The sequence below is a fragment of the Acomys russatus genome, chromosome 2 (assembly GCF_903995435.1).
Source record: "Acomys russatus chromosome 2, mAcoRus1.1, whole genome shotgun sequence".
Lineage (NCBI taxonomy): Eukaryota > Metazoa > Chordata > Mammalia > Rodentia > Muridae > Acomys > Acomys russatus.
The window spans coordinates 5884831-5899730 of record NC_067138.1 but is presented as its reverse complement, the minus strand read 5'-3'; the positions used below and the strand labels follow the sequence as shown (position 1 = coordinate 5899730).

The following is a 14900-nucleotide window of genomic DNA, read 5'->3' as shown; positions in this document are numbered from 1 at the left end:
TTCCTCTCTATTTTTCTTCTGTGCCTTGATATGATAGTAATGATCTAAAAATAACACTCAGTAAATGTGATAGATATAATGTGTCAAGGTAGGTCAAGTCCAATCTGCATTCTCTTATTCATGTGTGTAACTCTCCACACACACAGTGTAAATTTACCTTTAAAAATACCGTTGTATTGAATAACTCCCAAATAGTTCTGTGTTTGCTTCTTACGTGTCTTTTAAAACTATTGCTTTTTTACACAATCATCCTTCAAAAAAAAAAAAAAAAAAACTAGATGGTTTCTGAGCTGCAAATTATTCTGAGGAAAAAAATCTTAGATTGCCATTTTCTGTTGCTTAATCCATGTATTTTTTTTATTTGTGGGGTATATTTTCCACCCAACATGTGGCACAAGGTTTCACTTTGTAATGCAATCCCCTTCAGAAAAAGTCTGCAGCGTTTTCTTATTGTATAAACTAGTTATCTAGAAATTTTCCATTATTTCAGAAAGGTGCAATTTCTTCAAATTATGTAGGGATTAGGTGCTCTTAAAGGTACTTTGAAAATGATGTGTTTTTCAAAGAAAGTCTTAAAAGCAGTTATGAGAGTCCCCCCCAAAAAGTGCTTTCAATGAGTGAAAAAAAGAACACATTTTTATTCTGTTAAATAGATAACCCAAATTATTCTCTACACAGCATCTCTAGGGAAAGCACCATTTTATTCACACTTTTTCATTTCCATTCCCATAATTGTCCCTCCTATGATTATTGTATGGAATGTAATTTTGATTGTCTTAATGGGCTGGTTAATAGAAATACAGAAAAATAATATACAAACAAGAAAGGCAAACATGAAAATTTACTTCATTAGAATATTTCAATGAGTCTGGCTTCAGGACTGGCATTAATGATGGAATCATGTAAGTATACTCTATATATGCTCATCATCCTAGTAAGACAAAGCAACATACTGATTTACAATTGATAGAAATCCTTAATGTATTTTTCTTAGATATTTGTTACATAAAATTTGTGTAAACAACTCTGAGATTCCATCTTACACCCTTCAGAATGGCTAAGGTCAAAAACTCAAGCGACACCACATGCTGGCGAGGATGTGGGGAGAGAGGAACACTCCTTCATTGCTGGTGGGAAATGCAAACTAGTACAGGCCACTTTGGAAATCCTATCTGGTGCTAATCGCAGAAAAAATGGGAATAGGGCTTCCTCAAGACCCAGCTATTCCACCCTTGGAATATACCCAGAAGATGCTCCAGCACAACACAGAAATTTGCTCAACCATGTTCATAGCAGCCTTATTCATAATAGCCAGAACATGGACGCAGCCTAAGTGTCCCTCAGTAGAAGAGTGGATAAAGAAACTGTGGTACATATACACTATGGAATACTACTCAGCTATTAAAAACAAGGAATTCCCGAAATTTGTGGACAAATGGATTGAGCTAGAAATGATTATAATGAGTGAGTTAACCCAGAAGCAGAAAGACTCAAATGGTATATACTCACTTATATCTGCACATTAGCCCAAGGGGCATGTCCCACGAAAGCCTTCACTTACCAGGAAACTGGGACAGACGGGAAGGCATCCTATTGGGACTCTAAATGAGAGACGCAAAATAAAAGGATACAGATGGTCCTAGAAATCTACAAGTAGAACAATATGATAGGCAGATTTGGGCCCAGGGGTCCCGCTCAAACTAAGGCACCAGCCAAGGACAATACAGGAGGTAAACTTTAAACCCCTTCCCTGATCTAGCCAATGGTCAGAATATTCTCCACAGTTGAGTGGAGAGTGTGATATGACTTTCTCACGTACCATGGTGCCTCACATTTGACCATGTCCCCTGGAGGGGGAGACCTGGTGGCACTCAGAGGAAGGACAGCAAGTAGCCAAGAAGAGACTTGATACCCTATAGGAGAATATATAGGGGGAGGTAATCCCCTCAGGAACAGTCATAGGGGAGGGGAATAAGGGAAAAATGGGGGAGGGGAAGGAATGGGGAGGATCAGGGATGGGATAAACATTGAGATGTAACAAGAATAAATTAATAAAAAAAAAAAAAAAGAAAAGAAAAAAAATTTGTGTTATAACTGAAGACCATAAAATTCTCAATATCATTATTTCAGGGATAATAAAAGTGACTCAAAAGCCCATGGGTTGCGTCTCCAAAGGAATATTCTAGGCATAGATTCTTTTGTCTTTCTTATCCAAAGATTCATCTCAGCTAGGCATTTTGGTGTAAATTTTTATCCCAGTACTTATGAGGCAGAAGCAGGAAGATCACTGAGAGTTTGGTTCACCCTGGTCTACAGAGTGAGTCTGAAGCAACCAAACTTACACAGAGAAACCCTATTTTGAAAAACAAACAAACAACAAAACAAACAAAAAAGAGTCATCCCACTATATTTTATGAATGTTGACATTAAGTGAAAATAGCAACTGCAATAAATGAATTTCTTTTCTTTTTTTTTTCTTTGTGCTTTGGTTATTGTTGTGTCTTGTCATACAATGTATTATGATGTAGCTCAGTCTGGCCTGAAACTGACAATCCTCCTGTTTCAACCTCCAACATACTATGAATCAAAATGTATGCTGTTTCATGTGATTTTAAATATTAAAATGTTATCAAGCAAGCTTCTACCTTAACATTATCTGACCATGTAACTGTTAATAGAAAATAACAACAAAACAGCAACCACCAACAGCAAATAGAAAAATATAATGCAAGTATAAATTTTCTTCAATCTGGAAGTGTATGCCTGTACACAGAACAGTAAACAATGAAACTGTCATGTATGCTGACATTAACACATGCATTAACATTAGAGATCACTGCCGCTAAAAGTTCACAGGAAAGTAGCTAATACATTTGGTAATTTAGTGTGTCTCTTAGGATTTTTTTTATAGAAAATAGATTATTTTCTCATACAATACACCCTAACCACAGTTTCCCACAGCTCCACACCTCTCAGCCACCCCAACCTCCTATCTCTCAAATATCCACTTCCCTCTATTTATTTTTTTTTTTCAGAAAAAAGCTAGCCTCTAAGACACCACAGCCAAACAGGACAAAGCAGGCAAAGGAGTGAGAGATACACTTGCTTCCACTGTTAGAAGTCAAACAAAACACCAAGCTAGCGGCCAGTACATATACACAGAGGACCTGGTGGAGACTCATTCAGGCTCCTTGCCTGCAGCTTTTATCACTGTGAGCCCAGAAGAGCATGTCTTAGTTGATTTGGTGGGCCATGTACTCCTACTATCTCCTGCCGCTCTGACCCCTAGAATCCTCCCATCCCTACTTTTTCAGGATTTCACAATCTCAGAGAGGAGGGACCTGGTAGAGACCTCCAGTTTATACTTTTTCTGCATAATGTCTGGCCATGGGTCTCTGCATCAACTTTTATATGCTGCCAGAGGAAGACTCTCTGATGATGACTGGACAAGGCACCAATCTATGAGTGTAGCAGAGCATAATTAGTGATCACTTCATTAATTTTTTAAACCAGGCCTTATCATATGGGACCCAGACTATAGGAATGTGTAATATTCAGGTTTCAATGGAAGGATCTCTATAAAACTTGCCACATTCGGAATATGTAGTGCAAAAAGAAATGTTTTTGATTTATTTTATTGTTCCTTCATGGAAACCACCAAAACTAGTAATATTTAGCAATTGGGAAAGGACTGGTAATGTGAAGGGACAGAACAAGTAGAAAATCTTTTAAGACATTATTAGATAGTGAATATAACAGGATATTTAAAAAAAAATTCCTATCTGGCAATTCTATCATATCAAAAAGGTGAACTCAAAGACCAAAAGATCTGGACAGACAGTCAATGTAGATGAAATGTGTGTAGCCTAATGATAGAATTTACAAAGAATATTAAAATGATGTTTAAAAATATCAACTGACTCTTAAGTAAAATATGTCAGCCATGAAAACATATATACTGGTAGTTTATATAGAGGAATTTTAAACTAACACCGTGGCTGATCTGATTACATGTAAAGACTTTCTATGTCTGTGTGTTCCAGAAGTATTTCAGACACAACACCACGCACCTTTAATCCTCCTGGTTGGAATACAGACATGCCCTTAGCACACAACTTTAATCCCAAATACTATTGGTGAGGTTTTTTTGGTAGATGGAAGCAACCATGTTTGAAATTGATGTCTAATTGAGAGGCAAAGTGACAAGCGAGATTAAAATATGACCGTATAGGATATGCCCAACTCATAAAAGAACAGAAAGAAAAAAAAGGCAAGAAGAGAGAGCAGTGTAGAAGAAGAGAGAGAAGGCAGTTTTACTGGAAGATTTTTACAGAGATAGGATTCAGAGAAAACAAGCTAGACCCAGGTGAAGACAGAATTTGCTAGAGAATGAGAACGAGCTAGGAAAATTAGAACAGATTCCTACAGTTAGTTTAAGGCCAAGCAGAACAATTCAGTCAGATGCTGAGAGAAGCCATTTTGTTTCAGTCAGCTTGGAGAAGAGTTTGAGCCATGCTGTTATTCATAAATTGGACCTATCATTGGTTGGTCATTCCCTCAATCTATGCTACATCTTTACCCCTACATTTTCTGTAGGCAAAAAAAATTTGGGTTCAAGGTTTTGTGTGTGAGTTATTATCCTCCTTCTGGACTGCAAGTCATGCCTGGCTATAGTAAGTGACCATTTCAGGCTCCATAGTCCCATCTTCTGGGATTTTCATCTAAGGTCACACCAATAGACACTCAGGAGCCTCCCCAATTCCCAGAGAAGCTCTCCAATTTGCATGCTTTCTCCCTGATTTATCTCCTCCAATCTCTACTCTCCCCAGCTAAGTTCTCTTCTTCACTCTGATGCTACCCAGTTTCCCCCATCTGTCCATCTACTTCAGATGTCTATTTTTCTCATCTGAGTATCTATGGATTATAGCATGACTATTCTGTACTTTATGGCTAAAACACACTCATGAGTGAGTATGTACCACACATGTCTTTCTAGGTCTGGATTACCTCACTCAGGATCTTCTTTTCTAGTTCCATCCATTTGCCTGTAAATTTCAGATTTCCTTGTTTTTAATGGCTGAGTAGTATTGCACTACATAAATGCACTGCATTTTCTTTATTCTTTGGGTGAGGGATAACTACTTGTTTCCAGTTTCTGTCTGTTACTAACAAAACAACTATGAACATAGTTGACCAAGTGTCCTTGTGGTATGATGGAATGTATCTTGATTATATGCCCAGGAGTGGTTTAACTGGTCTTGAGTATAACTCTTTCCAATTTTCTGATATACCACAGGATTGATTTTCAAAGTAATTGTGCAAGTTTGCACTTCTGCCAATATTGAAGGAGTATCCCCCTTGCTGCACATCTTCAACAGCATGTGCTGTCACTTGAATTTTTCATTTTAGTCATTCTGAAGAAAGTAAGATGTAATTTCTTCATCATTTTGATTTGCATTTCTCTGGTAACTAAGGACTTTGAGAATATCTATAAGTGCTTCTTGGCCACTAGACATTCCTCTGGTTTTGTCTTTTTTGTTAAAAACCAAGTGGAGACAGTTGTATGTATTTGTTTCTGGGTACTCAACTTGATTCCATTGATCAACCTGTTTTTTTTTTTTTTTTTTTTTTTTAATGCCAATACCATGCAATTTTTCTTACTATTGCTCTGTACTGCAGCTTGAAATCGCAGATGGAGATACCTCCAGAAGTTCTTTTATTGAACATGAGTGTTTTAGATATTCTATTTTTTTTTAATTTTCCACATGAAGTTGAGAATTGTTCTTTCAAGGTCCCTAAAACAGCAAGTAGCCAAGAAGAGACTTGATACCCTATGAGAATATATAGGGGGACGTAATCCCCCTCAGGAACAGTCATAGGGGAGGGGAATAATGGGAAAATGGGGGGGGGAGGAATGGGAGGATACAAGGGATGGGATAAACATTGAGATGTAACAAGAATAAATTAATAAAAAAAATCAAACAAACAAACAAAAAAAAGAACAAAACAAAACAAAAAAAAAAAAAGAATTGTGTTGGAGTTTTAATTGGAAATGCATTGAATTTGTAGAACACTCTTGGCAACATGGCCATATTTACTATGTTAATCCTATTGATTCATGAGCACTGGAGATCTTTCCATGTTCTGAGATCTTAAATTTCTTCTTTCAAGACTTGAAGTTCTTGTCATAGAGGTATACTATAATATCACCCGCAAATAACAGTACTTTGACTTCTTTTCCAATTCATGTCCTGTTGATCTCTTTTATTTATCGTATTACTCTAGCTAGAACTTCAAATATTACATGGAATAGATATATAGATAGAGGAAAACTTTGTCTTTTCCCTGATTTTAGTAGAATTTCTTTGATTTTTCTCTCCATTTAATTTGACGTTGTCTATTGTCTTGCTGAATATTGCATGTATTGGGTTTATGTAGGCACCTATATCTCCAAGACTTAAATGAAGGAGTGTTGCATTTTGCCAAAGGCTTTTCAAGCACCTACTTAAATGATTATGTAGCTTTATTTCTTTCAGTTTATTTATTTCATAGATTACATTGATGGGTTTTAATATGTTGAACCATCCTTGCATCCCCGGGATGAAGCCTACTTGATCATGTTGGATGATGTTCTTGTATTCTGTTTGTGAGTATTTTATTGAGTATTTTTACATCAATATTCATAAGGGAGATTGATCTCAAAATATCTTTCTCTGTTGAGTCTTCCTGTTGTTAAGTTATCAGGGTGACTATAGCATCATTAAATGAGTTTGGCAATCTTCTTTCTGTTTCTATTTTGTGAAATAACTTGTGGAATATTGGTATTAGCTCTTCTTTGAATGTTTAGTAGAAGTTTGTGCTAATACCATCTGGCCCTGACCTCTTTTTGGTTGGAAGAATTTTAATGACTGGTTCTATTTCCTTAGGGGTTACAGATCTATTGAAATTTTTTCTTGATTTAATTTTGATAAGAGATATATATTCAGAAAAACTACCAGTTCATTTAGATTTTTCAATTTTGTGTAGTATAGGATTTTCAAGTAAGACCTAATGATTCTTTGGATTTCCTCAGTGTCTGCTGTTATGCCCCAGTTGTCATGTCTGATTTTGTTAATTTGGATACTGTCTCTCAGCCTATTTTTTAGTTTGGCTAAAGGTTTATTTATCTTTTTGAGTTTCTCAAAAATCAGGTCTTGGTTTTGTTGATTTTTTTAAACTGTTCTCTTTACTTGAATTTATTGATTCAGCCCTTCATTATTTCCTGCTGTGTACCTCTGTTTGGGTTATTGCTTCTTTTTGTTCTAGACTTTCAAGTGTGTTTTAAAATTACTGGTCTGAGATCTTTCCAAGTTTTGTATGAATGTAGTCAGTGCTATGAACTTTCCTATTAGTACTGCTTTCACTGGTGTTCCATAAGTTTGGCTCTGCTGTGCCTTCAATTTCATTGAGATTTAGAAAGTCTTTAATTTCCTTCTTTATTTTATCTCTGACCCAATGTCATTGGGCAAAGAGTTGTTCATTTACTATGAGTCTGTAGGCTTTACGTTGATACTACTGTTGTTGAAGTCCAGCTTTAATCTATGGTGGTCTGATAAGATACAAGGGTTAATTTCAATTCTTTTATATGCCTCAGGCTTGTTTTGTGACCAACTATATGGTCACAAAAGTTCCATGAGGCTGCGGCCTCTGATGCTGTCATAATACCCTGGATATTCTTGACTGTGCTCTTAGGCTGTCCTAATATTGGCTGGATGTTCCTGATGCAGGAATCCTCAGAGCAATAGAAGGATCCTTGGACCTGACAATGGAGCTCTGTTGGCTGTGCCCTAGGTGGACCAGGCAAACAAGGCAGATTTATTTTCTTACTGATTTTGCAGTTATTGTCTTATTATAATATCTTGAGATGATGCTGATTATTTTAATTTTGCCTAATATCTACATAGATTTGTAAATCTAGTAAGAGAGGAACCCATATTTGTAAGAGGATTCTGTAGCAAAATTTTACTGAGATTACAGGCAAGAATGACCTCATGGTTATGAAATTATTCCTTACCACATCACATAATGGTGATAGTATTCTAATATTACTATAGAAAGGAACATCAAGTTATGTTGTCTTGTGTCTACCAGATATGTGTTCAAGTACCCATCTGGCTTAAGCAAAAAATTGAAAACCAGAATTGGAAGTATATAATTTCTTTTAATTCTTGTATTTTAAAAAATATATAAAATTAAACACTTAGAAAACCACAAATTACATCGTTTTAATTTGTCCTTATTTATTTGTAATGAGATTGCTAATTTCACAGTTATCAAATTAGCCAAACAACACAATGAGATCGAATGGGAATTATATGAGGACATCAAACTATTATTAACATGGTTCTAAAACATGGGTTTGTTGTTTCTCCATATGAAGTTGAGATCTGAGTTTTCAATGTATTCAAAATATTTTGTAGGTATTTTGTTTTTTTTGTTTTTGTTTTTGTTTTTTTTTGTTGTTGTTGTTGTTGTGGTTTTCATGCTCTTTTTTTTATTAATTTATTCTTGTTACATCTCAATGTTTATCCCATCCCTTGTATCCTCCCATTCTTCCCCCCCCCCCGCCATTTTCCCATTATTCCCCTCCCCTATGACTGTTCCTGAGGGGGATTACGTCCCCCTATATATTCTCATAGGGTATCAAGTCTCTTCTTGGCTACTTGCTGTCCTTCCTCTGAGTGCCACCAGGTCTCCCCCTCCAGGGAACATGGTCAAATGTGAGGCACCAGAGTACGTGAGAAAGTCGTATCACACTCTCCACTCAACTGTGGAGAATATTCTGACCATTGGCTAGATCTGGGAAGGGGTTTAAAGTTTACCTCCTGTATTGTCCTTGGCTGGTGCCTTAGTTTGAGCGGGACCCCTGGGCCCAAATCTGCCTATCATATTGTTCTACTTGTAGGTTTCTAGGACCCTCTGTATCCTTTTATTTTGCTATTCTCCCATGCATCTCTCATTTAGAGTCCCAATAGGATGCCTTCCCCTCTGTCCCAGTTTCCTGGTAAGTGAAGGCTTTTGTGGGACATGCCCCTTGGGCTAGTATGCAGATATAAGTGAGTATATACCATTTGATTCTTTCTGCTTCTGGGTTAACTCACTCATTATGATCATTTCTAGCTCAATCCATTTATCCACAAATTTTGGGAATTCCTTGTTTTTAATAGCTGAGTAGTATTCCATAGTGTATATGTACCACAGTTTCTTTATCCACTCTTCTACTGAGGGACACTTAGGCTGTTTCCATGTTCTGGCTATTATGAATAAGGCTGCTATGAACATGGTTGAGCAAATTTTCTTGTTGTGTGCTGGAGCATCTTCTGGGTATATTCCAAGGAGTGGAATAGCTGGGTCTTGAGGAAGCCCTATTCCCATTTTTCTGAGATAGCACCAGAAAGATTTCCAAAGTGGCTGTACTAGTTTGCATTCCCACCAGCAATGAAGGAGTGTTCCTCTCTCCCCACATCCTCGCCAGCATGTGGTGTCGCTTGAATTTTTGATCTTAGCCATTCTGATGGGTGTAAGATGGAATCTCAGAGTTGTTTTGATTTGCATTTCCCTGATGACTAAGGAGGTTGAGCATTTCTTTAAGTGTTTCTCAGCCATTTGATACTCCTCAGTTGAGAATTCTCTGTTTAGTTCCAAGCCCCATTTCTCAATTGGCTTATTTGGTTTGGTGGTGTTTAATTTCTTGAGTTCTTTATATATTTTGGATATTAGACCTTTGTCAGATGTAGGGTTGGTGAAGATTTTTTCCCAGTCTGTGGGCTGTCGCTTTGTTCTCTTGACAGTGTCTCCTGCCTTACAGAAGCTTCTCAGCCTCATGAGGTCCCATTTATTAATGGTTGACATTAAGGCCTGGGCCATTGGTGTTCTGTTCAGGAAGTTGTCTCCTGTACCAATATGTTCCAGGCTCTTTCCCACTTTTTCTTCTAAGTGGCTTAGTGTCTCTGGTTTTATGTTGAGGTCTTTAATCCACTTGGATTTGAGTTTTGTGCAAGGTGACAAATATGGGTCTAGTTTCATTTTTTTACACATAGACTTCCAGTTAGACCAGCACCATTTGATGAAGATGCTATCCTTTTTCCATTGAATGGATTTGGCTTCTTTGTCAAAAATCAAGTGACCATATGTGTGTGGATTCATATCTGGGTCTTCGATTCGATTCCACTGATCAACCAGCCTGTTGCTGTGCCAGTACAATGCTGTTTTAATTACTATTGCTTTATAGTACAGTTTGAGATCAGGTATGGAGATTCCTCCGGAGCACCTTTTATTGTACAAGATTGTTTTAGCTATTCTGGGTTTTTTGTTTTTCCATATGAAGTTCAGAATTGAACTTTCAATGTCTTTAAAAAATTGTGTAGGTATTTTGATAGGGATTGCATTGAATCTGTAGATTGCTTTTGGTAGGATGGCCATTTTTACTATGTTAATTCAGCCGATCCATGAGCAAGGAAGATCATGCCATCTTCTCAGGTCATCTTCAATCTCTTTCTTCAGAGTTTTGAAATTTTTTTCAAACAAGTCCTTCACTTGCTTAGTTAGGGTAACTCCTAGATATTTTATATTGCTTGTGGCTAATGTGAAGGGTGTGGTTTTCCTAATTTCTTCCTCTGCAAGCTTGTCATTTGTGTATAGGAAGGCTACAGACTTTTTTGAGTTAATTTTGTATCCAGCCAATTTGCTGAAGGTGTTTATCAGCTTTAGGAGTTCTCTGGTGGAGTTTTGAGGGTCACTTATGTACACTATCATATCATCTGCAAAGAGGGATAATTTGACTTCCTCCTTTCCCATTTGGATACCCTTGATCTCCTTTTGTTGTCTTATTGCTCCGGCTAGAACTTCAAGTACTATATTGAAGAGATATGGAGAGAGTGGGCAGCCTTGCCTTGTTCCCGATTTTAGAGGAATTTCCTTGAGTATCTCACCATTTACTTTGATTTTGGCTATTGGCTTGCTGTATATAGCCTTTATTATGTTGAGGAAAGTGCCTTGTATCCCCGATCTCTCTAAAACTTTAAACATGAATGGGTGTTGAATTTTATCAAATGCTTTCTCTGCATCCAAGGAGATGGTCATGTGGTTTTTTATATTCAGTTTGTTTATATGGTGGATTACATTGATGGATTTCCGTATATTAAACCATCCCTGCATGCCTGGAATGAAGCCTACTTGGTCATGATGAATGATATCTTTGATGTGCTCCTGTATTCGTTTTGCAAGTATTTTATTTAGTATTTTTGCATCTATGTTCATAAGAGAAATTGGTCTGAAATTCTCTTTCTTTGTTGAGTCATTGTGAGGTTTAGGTATCAATGAGACTATGGCCTCATAGAATGAATTTGGTAATTTTCCATCCATTTCTATCTTTTGGAGTAGCTTGAAGAGTATCGGTATTAGCTCGCCCTTAAAGGTCTGGTAGAATTCTGCACTGAAACCATCTGGCCCTGGGCTTTTTTTGTTTGGGAGACCATCGATGATTGCTTTTATTTCTGTAGGGGAAATGGGCCTATTTAGCTTGTTTATCTGTTCTTCATTCAACTTTGGCAAGTGAAATTGTTCAAGAAAATTGTCCATTTCCCTTAGATTTTCAAATTTTGTGGCGTATGCCTTCAAAGTAGGATCGTATGATTCTTTGAATTTCTTCAGTGTCTGTTGTTATGTCTCCCTTTTCATTTCTGATTTTGTTGATTTCAATACTGTCTCTCTGCCTTTTAGTTAGTTTGGCTAATGGTCTGTTTATCTTGTTGATTTTCTCAAAGAACCAGCTTTTGGTTTTGCTGATTCTTTGGACTCTTTTCTTAGTTTCTAATTTGTTAATTTCAGCCCTGAGTTTGATTATTTCCAGGCGTCTACTCCTCTTGGGTGTTTCTGCTTCTTTTTTTTCTAGGGCTTCCAGTTGTGTTGTTAAGATGCTTATGTGCCATGTTTCCAATTTCTTTTTAAAGGCACTTAGTGCTATGATTTTTCCTCTTAGCACTGCTTTCAATGTATCCCACAAATTTGGGTATGTTGTTTCTTCATTATCATTGAAATTCAGAAACTCCTTGATTTCTTTCTTTATTTCTTCCCTGACCCAGGTGTCATTTAGCAGAGAGTTGTTTAGTTTCCACATACGTGTAGGCTTTTTGTTATTTCTGTTGTTGTTGAATTGCAGCCTAAGAGCATGGTGATCTGATAGGATACAAGGTATTATTTCAATCCTCTTGTATCTATTGAGACTTGCTTTGTGACCTACGATGTGATCAATTTTGGAGAAGGTTCCATGGGGTGCAGAGAAGAAGGTGTATTCTTTCTTGTTTGGGTGAAAGGTTCTATAGATATCTGTTAGATCCATTTGACCCATGGCATTGGTTAATGATGTTATTTCTCGGCTTAGTTTCTGTTTCAATGACTTATCCTTCAGTGACAGTGGGGTGTTGAAGTCTCCCACTATTATTGTGTGGGGATCGATGTGTGGTTTAAGCTTTTTTAGGAGATCTTTTACAAATGTGGGTGCCCTTGGATTGGGAGCATAGATGTTCAGAATTGTGATGTCATCTTGGTTGACTTTACCTTTGATGAGTATGAAGTGTCCTTCCTCATCCCTTTTGATTAATTTTGGTTGAAAGTCTATTTTGTTCGATACTAAAATGGCTACACCTGCTTGCTTCTTGTGACCATTTGCTTGGAATATTTTTTTCCAACCTTTTACCCTGAGGTAATGCCTTTCATTATGGGTGAGATGTGTTTCTTGGATGCAGAAGAATGTTGGATCTTGTTTATGTACCCATTCAGTTAGTCTGTGTCTTTTTATTGGAGAATTGAGGCCATTGATGTTGAGAGATATTAATGACCAGTGACTGTTAAGAGTCTTAATTTTGATGTTGTTTCCAGTCGAGCGTTTGTGTAGTTGTGTTTTTGCCATGGGATAGTTATCTATTTCCTGGGTCGTTTTGGTTGTAGCTTGACCCTTTGCGATGGAGTTTTCCTTCTAGTACCTTCTGTAAAGGTGGGTTTGTGGATAGGTACTGTTTGAATTTGTTTTTGTCATGGAATATTTTGTTTTCTCCATCAACGGTTATTGATAATTTTGCTGGGTAAAGTAGTCTGGCCTGGCATCTGTGTTCTCTTAGGGTTTGCAGGATCTCTGTCCAGGCCCTTCTGGCTTTTATGGTCTCTGCCGAGAAGTCGGGTGTAATTCTGATAGGTTTACCATTAAATGTTATTTGGCCCTTTTCCCTTGCAGCTTTTAATATTTTTTCTTTGTTCTGCATGTTTTGTGTTTTGATTATTATGTGGCGGGCAGTTTTTCTTTTCTGGTCAATTCTATTTGGTGTTCTGTAGGCCTCTTGTATGTTTATAGGCATCTCTTTCTTTAGATTGGGGAAATTTTCTTCTATGATTTTGTTGAGAATAGTTTCTGGGCCCTGGAGTCTGATGTCTTCTCTTTCTTCAATGCCTATTATCCGCAAATTTCTTCTTTTCATGGTGTCCTTAATTTCTTGGATGTTTTGTGTCAGGAGTTTTCCAGATTTGGCATTTTCTTTAATGGTTGAGTCAATATCTGTGATTGTATCTTCTAGACCTGAGATTCGTTCTTCCATCTCTTGGATTCTGTTAGAAAAGCTCACCACTGTGTTGCTTGCCTTCTTCTCTGAGGTCTCAGGTTCTCGTTTTTCTTCTGTCTGTGTGTTTATCATTGACTCCATTTTCATTTTCAGATCTTGAACTGATTTTTTGATTTCTTTCATCTGATATTTTGTATATTCCTGAGTTTCTTCCATTGCTTCTTTATAGGTCTTCAGAGCTTGAATCGTTTTATTTATTTCTTTCATCTGGTTGTTAAAAATATGGAACGCTTCAAGAATTTGCGTGTCATCCTTGCGCAGGGGCCATGCTAATCTTCTCTGTATCGTTCCAATTTTAGTATATGTGCTGCCGAAGCGAGCACTTTTGTAGGTCTTTTGATAGGGATTGCATTGAATTTGTAATTTGCTTTTGATAAGATGGCCATTTATACTATGGTCACTCTCCCGATCCACAAACAAGGGATATCCCTCCATCTTCTGATGTCATCTACAATCTCTTTTTTCAGAGAGTTAAAGTTTTTTTCAAACAAGTCCTTTATTTGTTTGGTTAGAGTTATTTCTAGATATTTTATATTGCTTGTGGCTATCATAAAGGGTGTAGTTTTCCCCATTTCTTCCTGCTTGTTTGTCATTTGTATATAGGAAAGCTACTGAGTTTTTTTGAGTTAAATTTCTATCCAGCCAAGGCTGCCCAGTTTCCCCATATCTCTTCAATATAGATCTTGAAGTTCTAACCAGAGCAATAAGACATCAAAAGGAGACCATGTTGATCCAAATGGGAAAGGAGGAAGTCAAATTATTCTTATTTGCAGATGATATGATACTGTATATAAATGACCCCAAAAATTCCTCCAGAGGATCTTTTATTGTATAGGACTTAATGAGCTTGGGTAGAGTGGAAGGAGGTTCCCTCTTCTGAGCAGTAAGGAAAAGGAATGTGGGAGAAGGAGAGAGAGTAGGACTGGGGGTCCGAAAGGACTTGGGCTAAAGCAAGGATATAAAATTAATAAGAGGGAAAATAAAACCAAACAAAAGTCGCAAAGCATAGCACAATGATAAAATAGCAGGAATCAATCACCTTACTCATTCATAATTCTTAAAATCAATGGTATCAACTACATAATTAAAAGAACACAGAGTAGCAGTATGGATAACTGGATTCATCCTCCAGGAGCATTCAAGAAACACAGCTTAATATCAAGGACAGGCATCATGTCAAGATAAAAGAATGGAAAAAAATTCTAAGCAAATAGACCAAAGTAGCAAGACAGGATACTCATCTTAATC

The 14900-nt window shown here is 37.0% G+C and overlaps 1 non-coding gene across 1 annotated transcript; it reads right to left on the bottom strand.

Moving 5' to 3' along the window:
* Positions 1–13868: 13868 nt before the first annotated feature.
* Positions 13869–13975, bottom strand: LOC127208096 (U6 spliceosomal RNA). Its single transcript, XR_007833061.1, has one exon. It is a non-coding gene; the product is annotated as a U6 spliceosomal RNA (small nuclear RNA).
* Between the last annotated feature and the right edge of the window lie 925 nt (positions 13976–14900).